The sequence below is a fragment of the Octopus sinensis genome, linkage group LG5, assembly GCF_006345805.1.
Source record: "Octopus sinensis linkage group LG5, ASM634580v1, whole genome shotgun sequence".
In the NCBI taxonomy this organism is placed as follows: Eukaryota; Metazoa; Mollusca; class Cephalopoda; order Octopoda; family Octopodidae; genus Octopus; species Octopus sinensis.
The window spans coordinates 95,620,859-95,630,858 of NC_043001.1; the positions used below are offsets into that span (position 1 = coordinate 95,620,859).

The window sequence follows — 10,000 nt, forward strand, 5'->3', positions numbered from 1 at the left end:
ATATCATGTCTTTCCTGTGCTGAGAAATTCAACTAAGCGACCACCCATATTCATACAGGACAATGCCCCATGTCACAAGGCTAAGGTGGTCGTGAACTTCCTCAAGGCTGAAAAGGTTATTGTTATGGATTGGCCTGCTCAAAGCCCAGATCTCAATCCTATTGAAAATGTATGGAATATTCTTGGAGGACGTTCGAAAGCCAGAAATCCTAAAACAACTGAGCACTTATGGAATGCCCTTCAGGAAGAATGGAATAAGATCACCTAGCAAGAAATTGAAAATTAATTTCCTCATGCAGTTGAAGATGTCAGAGTGTGATTGAAGCTAAAGGGATTCACACTAAATATTAAATAATTCCAGTATTCTCTGTCATTTTTGATTATTTTGTTATTTTTTCAACCGTTCTGATCATTTGGGCCGCCATGGGTTTTGCAGTAAATCACTAAATCATCCGTAACTTTTGTGTTATCCTTTTACATTACACCAACATCTCAGACAATAACTATTAATATTGTATTTATTGTCTGTGAAAATTATAGAATATAAGACAACATTGATAAAACTTATACTTACTTTTCTGACGAAAACAATGCCGTTCTGAACATGTTGACGCCACTGTATATATACATATACACAAAAGTATATATACAATTGTATATACGTACTATTTCACAGACACGAACACTTATACGCGTTTGTACAGCACACACACAATGCATGTATATGAATATATGTACGTTCATACACTGGCACAGATATATATATATATATATTATATATATATATATATATATATATATATATATATATATATACATATATATATATATATATATATATATATATATATACATATATATATATATATGTGTGTATATATACATGCTCACACATACACATACAGATATATATAATATACATATATATATATATATATATATATAATATATATATGTATATATATATGCATATATATATATATATATATATATATATATATATATATAAAATAAAAACATGATGCGAAGGATTCAGCGGTACATATGTTTCGGGCCTTTATTAGACAGATTTATAACAATGCATAATGTATGTCTGTGGCCTTCTTCAGCCGCGCACAACAGCTTCCACAAGGACATGTGTTACATCAAAAATTCTACCAAATACATCCATACCTCTTCCAACCATCCACCCTGTATAATTAGCACCACGATCCAAGCCATCTCAGACAGACTGACAAAACCATCCTCTAATAGAGAAATTTTCAATAATCATGCACAACACTACAACCAGGCTCTCTATAGTGCCGGGTATAACCAGAGAATATCATATGTAGACCACCCGGGAGCGTCCGTCGGCCATAAGACTCCCAATTATAATCGAACTCATCACTCAACTCACACTAGCGATAATTCTAATTTAAACTCCAAACAACGTATAGGAAATAGGCGAACTAATAGAACAGCACACAATAGTAACCCTCCCGACGAGAGCAATATAGATCCTATTAGGAGAAATAGAAGGGATAATAGTAGATTACGCAAATATATATGGTTCAACATACCTTTCAACTTAGCAGTTAGGGGTAAGTTATGTAAGAGAATATTCTCTATAATTTCCAACAACTTCCCACCCACCCACAAGTATAGAAGTATCTTCTCCAACAAAACTATTAGGATTTCCTCTACTACCTGCCCAACATGAGCTGCCTCATAGCTAAACATAACTATATTAATATTAGAACAGCTAGATCAAGAGCAAACCATAGCGACCAACAGAACCCCCTTCATCTAGACAGTAGACAATATAACCAGACTGGCAGCCATACTACCCAAACAGTTAGTAATAACACCCGCCAACACAACAGAGGAAATACTACACCCATCAACAACCAGGAGGATACCAACACCTCCGCCTGGGATTAGCAGCACACGACCGAATAATGCAATGCAATGCAACTGCAGATGTGCATCAGAGTGCCCGCTGCAGGGCGCATGTAGGGCGAAAAACGTAATATACTCATGTGAGGTGAGTACTCAGTTTAACACACTCACCTATATTGGTTGCTCAACCTCCTGGAAATCCAGATACTACAACCACCGGTCCTCGCTGAGACACAGACATAAGGCTAACAGCACCTCTCTCTCTAAAAGAATTTGGGAATTAAAAGACAAATGCATAGACTTCAAACTCAGATGGTCCATCATCGGATCAGCTGCACCTTATTTAAATAATAGAGCAGGATGCCAACTATGCTGTGTAGAACTCCTGAACATCTTGAAATTCAAAGACAAACACAATCTTATTAACAAAAGGTCAGAGTTCAAACCATCCTGTATACATAAACTTATTAATACTTTCAAATACTACAATGCTTAGGTCTTATACCAACTCCCCCATGCAATTTCCTCCCACCCGGTGCAACCTGTCGGCTCCAGCACATCCCGCTTTCCTATATGTGCGTGTGTATGTGTGTATGTGTATGTGTGTGTGTGTGTGTGTGTGTGTGCGTATGTATGTGCACATACGTGTACGTATGTGTACACATACATATATATATACATGTGCGTGTGTGTGTGTGTGTGTGGGTGTGTGTATGTGCATATACGGTTCCCTGCATTTTCCCCCTATATATACAAATTTTGTCTCCCATATATGACTTCTTTTCCCTAAATATTTCTTCTCCTACACCCATATCCTCCCTATGTAGTCTCTTTAATTCCCTACATCTATACCCTTCACATTTCTAACTCAGATGTTGAACGCACACCGCCAAACTCCACTTCCCACCCTTCCAATTTTCAGTTCCCCCCGCCCCGCCCGCTACGTTTAACACACACCTCTAACTTTCAACCACCTTCATCTCATGTTAAACTTTACAAAATTATATTTTTATCTTTTTTATTTTTTTCATTTTATTTTATTTTATTTTATCTTATTTTATTTTATCTTATTTTATTTTATTTTATTTTATTTTATTTTATTTTATTTTATTTTATTTTATCTTATTTTATCTTATTTTATCTTATTTTATCTTATTTTACTTTATTTTTATTTACTTTTATTTTTACTTTTATCCTACTTCCATTTATTTATTTTTAATTTTATTTTTACTTTTATTCTACTTCCATTTATTCTCATTTTCATTTTCATCCCTTACCTTAACTCTTATAATTTTTATAATTCTTATACTTCATTTTGTAACTATTACATTGTATTTCTTATTTTATACTGTATTTTTTATTTCTAATCTTTACCCTTACCCTCATTCTTACCCCTAACTTATCGCTTTACACCTCTATATATGTTTATTTACTTACCTATGGATCCACCTTTTGAATATACGAGCGTCCGCGTGTGTACGCACACATACATATGCACGCGCATATATGTACATGCATACTTCGATATCTTATAGCTATACCCGTGTGCGCGTGTGTCTCTCTGTGTGTGTATATGAGTGTATATGTGCACGCACATACGGACACACAGCCGTGTGTGCGTGCGCATGTTGACATGAGTACGGGATTCTTTACTTACGTTCTTATACACATCCTTTAATATCTTCTACCTGGACCTAGAGGCGTGGGCATATACGTGTGTGTATGTAGTGATGGGCGCGCGTATATACATGTGAGCGTGTACGCGCGTAATGTCCGTGTATATATGCGGATATTCTGTTGTATGTATGTGTGTGTACGCGCGTGCGTGTGGGTGCGTGTGTGTTTATGTACGTGTTTACGCGCGAGTGCGTGTGTATGCTTATAGGCTTGGAGGCGTATATGTACGCGTGTATGTGGGTGTATGTATCCATGATGATATGTATGTACTAGAAGTCCATTTAATTCAAGGAACCAGATTAAATGCTCATCAGCTCTGATTTACAACGCATTAAGTCCCCAGACGAAACTGTTGATTTACTGTCAATTCTACAGCTAAATTTTATCAATCTCCTGACCACCATGCTTGGTCCGTAACCTCTATACATCACTTATCTTTACATTCTTTTACACTTTTATCATGGTTTTATCATTTTTTTTACTTTTATTCTATTTCTATTTTTACTTTATAACCTTATGCCTTAACATTTATTATATTTCTTTATATTTCTTTATACCCCCTTACATCTCCTTACAACTCTTTATATCTTTATCCTCTACATTTTTATATTATTCTACTTACACTTTTTATACATTTTTTATCCCTCGTCCCGAACTCTCGCCCCTCCATCTTCACCTCTATATATGTATTTATTTATTTACATTACCTCAACATCCAATTTTCCTCATTCTACATTGAGAGAAGAAAGAGATGGACGCTTCAATTCTATGCTGCTGCCGCATTATGTCGTACGTGAATGAGAGGATTTGCATCCCCAACCAAGAGTTTTTGATGTAACACATGTCCTTGTGGAAGCTGTTGTGCGCGGCTGAAGAAGGCCACAGACATACATTATGCATTGTTATAAATCTGTCTAATAAAGGCCCGAAACATATGTACCGCTGAATCCTTCGCATCATGTTTTTATTTTATTTTGATAATTTACTCCCCACCTACACCACCAGACGGTATAAACACAGGTGCTTATAATTATCAAGTACTCACCCCGAATTTCTATATATATATATATATATAATATATTAATATATATATATATATATATATATATAGATATATATATTTACTTATGTAGGCATGCGCTAATGCAGTGCAAAAACGCGGACAGACACGCATAAGAATGCATATGGAGATACCCAAAAAGGGCACACGCACACCTGGATAATGGGGAAGAAGCGAGGTAGAGAATTCACTGAATTACTAATATTATTATTATTATTATTATTATTATCATCATTATTATTATTATTATTATTATTATTATTATTATCATTGTCATTTACTTTTAATCTGCATGTTTGATGCAATCACCTGCCGGGGCACACCCAGCGCCCTAGGGCAAGTGAAGGTTAAGAGTTGTTGAAATATAGCTGAAAGCTTGGGGAGGGGAAGTAGAGAAATATCTCCATGTAATACAAACACAAACATTTACATTGATAGGGTTTTTCTAAGGATGTGGGCAGTACTTGTTAGCACAATCTTTTGGATTTCCTTGAGACATGGTTTTCCAGGGATATTGTCTAGGTGTTTCTGACATCCCTTTTTTATCATACCTAGGGCACCTACAATAACAGGAACAGTTTTTGTTTTAAGATTCCACATCCTCTGTATTTCGATTTCCAGGTCCTTATATTTACTAAGTTTGTCAAATTCCCTGACAGATACATTTTTATCAGTGGGGACGCTTACTTCTATTAGTCTGCAGGTATTTTCTTCTTCCTGTCTTTACAATTATGTCTGGTCGATTAGCCTTGATCGTTCTGTCAGTGTTGACTGGAAAATCCCAGAGGATGGTGACATCTTTACCTTCAACAACTGGCTGAGGATGGTGTTCATACCAGTTAGCAGGAGTGTCGGATTTGTAGTGTTTACATATCTTCCAATGTATATACTGTCCTACCCTATCGTGGCGATTTTTGTATTCGTTTGGTGTCAGCACAGGACATCCCGAAACGAGATGGTCTATTGTTTCGTCAAATGTGTCACAGAATCTGTATTTAGGGTCCATGCAGGGGCTTCTGGCTCCACCGCCTCTCAATTTGATTCTGCCCATTCTTTTTTGCAGTCTGCCTGATCCGCTTTGCTTGCTTGGTAGCAGTGGTTTCTGGCTCTTCACCTGATTCAAGGTTAATGCCTAGTTCCCTTTCGAACTTATAAGCTTCCTTGACAATAGAATGCAGCTTTTTGCTGCCTTCGTGTTCACACACAAGTCGCAGCATCCAGTCTTTTGTACTAGATAGGTACCTGTTCATTCCTACAGTAGAGGTCTTATAGCACAGCTCCAATTGCATCATTCCTCTCCCCCCGCTGCTTCTAGGTAGGTACAAGCGGTCTACATCTGCCTTAGGGTGGTGCATGCTCCTGGATGTTAGTAACTTTCTTGTCTTCCTGTCCAAGCGTTGGAGTTCCGTAAGGTTCCAGTTAATGATGTTAAAACTGTACTGGACTACTGGAAGTGCCAGGGTGTTAATGGCCTCAATGCAATTTTTGGAGTTGAGTTCAGTCTTCAGTACAAGCCTTATTCTCCTATAGTACTCCTTTCTTATTTTTTCTTCATAGTAGCATGATGTATACCATCTCCTTCGTTGATTCCTAGGTATTTGTAGATTTCTTGTGGGTAAGTTCCTTGATGGTAGTGTCAATATCTAATTTAACAGAAGCTGTTTGCCTGAGCTTGCCTCTTACAAAAGTTGCTTTAGCACACTTATCAAGGCCAAAATCCATTCCGATATCATTGCTAAACTCTTTAACAGTTGTTAGCAGCCCTTCTAGCTCTTGGTCATTCTTGGCAAACAGCTTTAGATCGTCCATATAAAAAAGGTGGTTTATTAACTTGCTAAAACTTTGTACCCATATCTGGCACTATCCAATTCGTTTGAGAGTGGGATCAGTGCCATGCAAAAAAGTAATGGAGAGAGGGAGTCACCTTGAAAGATGCCTCGTTTGATGTTGATGCTGTTGGACTGGCTCATCCCATTTCTATGGCTTAGAAAGAGACGTGTGTTCCACATGGTCATGCTATTCTCTAAGAATTTTGAGACGACAGGGGAGATCTTGTATATCTCAAGGGCCTTGAGTATCCATTATGTGGGACACTGTCATACGCTTTCCTGTAGTCTATCCATGCCATACTCAGGTTTTTGTTTTTGCTCCGGCAATTCTCTACAATCATTCTGTTTATGAGCAATTGGTCTTTGCACCCATAAGAGTTTCTTTTACAACCTTTTTGAGCTTGTGGAAGGATAGAATTTTGTTCAAGGAAAGCGTACATTCTCTCCGTTATTATGGATGTGAGGATTTTGTAGGTGGTGTTGAGACATGTTATTGGCCGGTAATTCTTTGGGTTTTTTGTGTCTTCGGTTTTAGGCAATAGGTAGGTGGTTCCTTCAGTCAGCCAAGCAGGTATTTGCTCTGGGTTCTGAATGACATCAGACAGAGATGCAGCGAGATGTTCGTGTACCTCTGTCAAACAATTCAGCCAGAAGTTAGGGATCCGATCCAGTCCTGGGGTTTTCCATTTATGAGCCTTCCTAAGGACACACCTTAGCTCCTCTATTCCTATTGCTTCCCATTTCTGTTCTTCAAGTTCATCCAGTCTCTCTTTCTCACGTTCTATCCAGTCAGCCTCAGCATTAAACTCTTTTTCGTTGCTCCATACCTTCTTCCAGAACTCCTCCACTTCCTCAATCTTAGGTGGATCTTCTATGTGTATTTTATTTTTGCCAATTTCCCTATAAAATTTCTTTGCATCTGTCTTAAAAAATTTATTTTGTCGATAAAATTTGTTTCTTTTGTCATACCTTCTAAGCCGTTGAGCTTTCAACTGTATCCGTTGTTTCAACAGTCCCTTAGTTGCAGGGAGGTTTATGAGATCTTTGATTTTATATTTTTGCTTGATTTTTCTAGCTTTTCTCGGCTTAATATTCACTCCTCTAGCAAGTTCATCGAGAACTGAAACATCCGCCCGCAGAGATTCAATCTCTTTTTGTATCGCTACTTTCCACTTAGGAGGTTCATTGACATGCCTGGCCTTTTTCTTTGTCATCTTAACACCTAGTTGGGTAGTTACTACTTTAGCAGTGGAATAAATGAGATTATTTAAGGTTGTCAAATCATTCCCCTTATTTCTTAAGATCTGTCCTAGGGCAACGTTATATGTCATGATTGTGTTGTTATTTCTTGTGCCATTTGAAAACTTTGGTAGTGGTTCTCTATTAACCATGTCAGTGAGCTCAATCTTGCCGAGTTCTCTCATAATGTCCACTTTTGCTTCCATAATCTTTTCTCTATTATTCACCTCAAATTCTATGTCATATCTATTTTGGTTTTCTTGAGGAAGGTCTACGTTCTCCTCTTTTTTCAAATCTCTCGTCTTCGCTATTCTTTGTTTAACTTCCCCATTGGGAAGTTGATTTGCCGCTTGTACACTGGCTTCTGTGCTACTGTTACCTATTTCGTCTACATTGTTGCTGTTTTCTTTTGGTCTACCATGAGCTATTAGTGTCCTAATTTTGTCAATTTCAGCGTCAGTTAGTCTTTTGTTTTTAATTATATCTCTGCGTACATTACTTATTTATTTGCGTCTATATATCTACGTACGTCATTGCCTACTGAATTTCTCCATGAGATGTATGTTTGTACACTGAGGTTATTGTTTGGGTTTAGTTGGGCTGTATAAAAGCTTTCAACACATCTCTATAGTCCTCTCTGGTCCATTTTATACGTTTTGCTTTAGGTGGTGTTTTTGGTGGTGCCACTACAAGTCCAGAGTTAGAAGTATTCTGGTTCTGGTCACCTGGTAGATCGTCTTTTTGAGAGTTTGTTCCAGCAGCAAACTTTTCGACCCCAGTCTGGTTCCCTACTGGGTAACGCGATCCTTGTTGTCTCGGGCGATGACCGATCCGGCATGATTTTTGGCTTGTTTTCATTAAATGATTGACGGCGACATCAGAGGGGTCCATTTTTTCAGAGTCAACTTTTTGACAAGACGCCGCTTCTGTGACGGTGACAGGGTCAATTTTTTGACAAAACACCGCTTCTGAATTCTCCGAATTAATATATTGTTCATATCGAACTCGCATAAGACTTACAGATCGAAATTCGCCTCTATTTCTTTTGGTAGTCATATTTCCGGGCATAACTGTGTAGTGACTTTCTAAATTCAGTGACCAATTTTCTCTTTTTGCGTTTGTTCGTGAAAAATCGCTTTGTTTTTGTTTTGTTTTCGTCCGCGTAACGTGGTTTTTCTTTCTGTGTGTACGTGTGAGCGCGTGTATGCATTATTTATGCTTTATAATTAAAATGTGTACATGTATGCACAAACAGTTGCATGTATACTTTATAATTAAAATGTGTACGTGTATGCATAAACAGTTGCATGTATACTTATTTAATTAATTAATTAATTAATCAATTTATGTAGTTACTGTCTTTCAGTTATTATTATTATTATTATTATTATTATTATTATTATTATTATTATTATTATTATTCAGTAGTTTTATTTTTATAGTGTGCTTTCACTTCACTACTGAGCGCAACTCTGTGTGCCTTGGGTATGTGCTGTGATTTGTTGTGATACTGTGATGGTTATTGTATGGAAAGTGTTCTGCGTAGGATGTGTGCGGTGCCTAGTAGTGCAATTTTCCGTATGTTATATGTGTTTGTAAGTCCTGGTGTTTTTGTTACGTGTTTTTTATCATGCTTAATGCACCTACTATGATAGGAATTGTTTCTGTTTTTAGATTCCACATTCTGGTTACCCCTATTTCCAGGTCTTTGTATTTTGAAAATTTCTCCATTTCTTTTAGAGACACGTTGTCATTTGCCGGTATTGATACATCAATTAGAAAGCAATGTTTTTCTTCATGATCTCTGACAACTATATCTGGTCTGTTGGCCTTAATTTCTCTATCTGTGTGTATCGGCACATCCCAGAGTGTGGTTGCTTTCTCGTTTACTGTGACCTTTTCTGGTGTGTGCCTATACCATCTTTTTTCTGTTGTTATTCCATAATGTTGGCATAGCTTCCAATGTATGTAGGTTCCAACTCTGTCATGTCTGTGAATATATTCCTTCTTAGCCAGGACTGGGCAGACAGAGATAATATGATTTATGGTTTCTTGTCCATCTCCACATATTCTCCAGTTACTTGTTATATTTCTTTTCATTACATGTTTTTGGTGCTGCAATTAAAAATCTCCCTGTCTCTGCTTTGAGTCCTGAGCTTCTCAACCATTGCTGGGATTTTTCTTTGTCTATTTCTTTTCTATTTAATTTAGTCCAGTATTTACCATGAATGGGGCTTTTCTTGCCATCATTTTATTATGGTTCTTTGCTGTTCTAGTTTTAGTTTGGATTTCATTTGTTTTATACCTTTTGTTA

The 10,000-nt window shown here is 37.1% G+C and overlaps 1 long non-coding RNA gene across 1 annotated transcript in view; it reads right to left on the reverse strand.

The window, feature by feature from the left end:
- LOC118763385 overlaps window positions 1-10,000 on the reverse strand; it is a 26,046-nt gene that overhangs the window by 10,002 nt on the left and 6,044 nt on the right. Inside the window, exon 2 of the long non-coding RNA XR_004999133.1 lies at window positions 5,170-5,178. This is a non-coding gene — a long non-coding RNA (uncharacterized LOC118763385). The remainder of the gene's footprint in view (window positions 1-5,169; window positions 5,179-10,000) is intronic.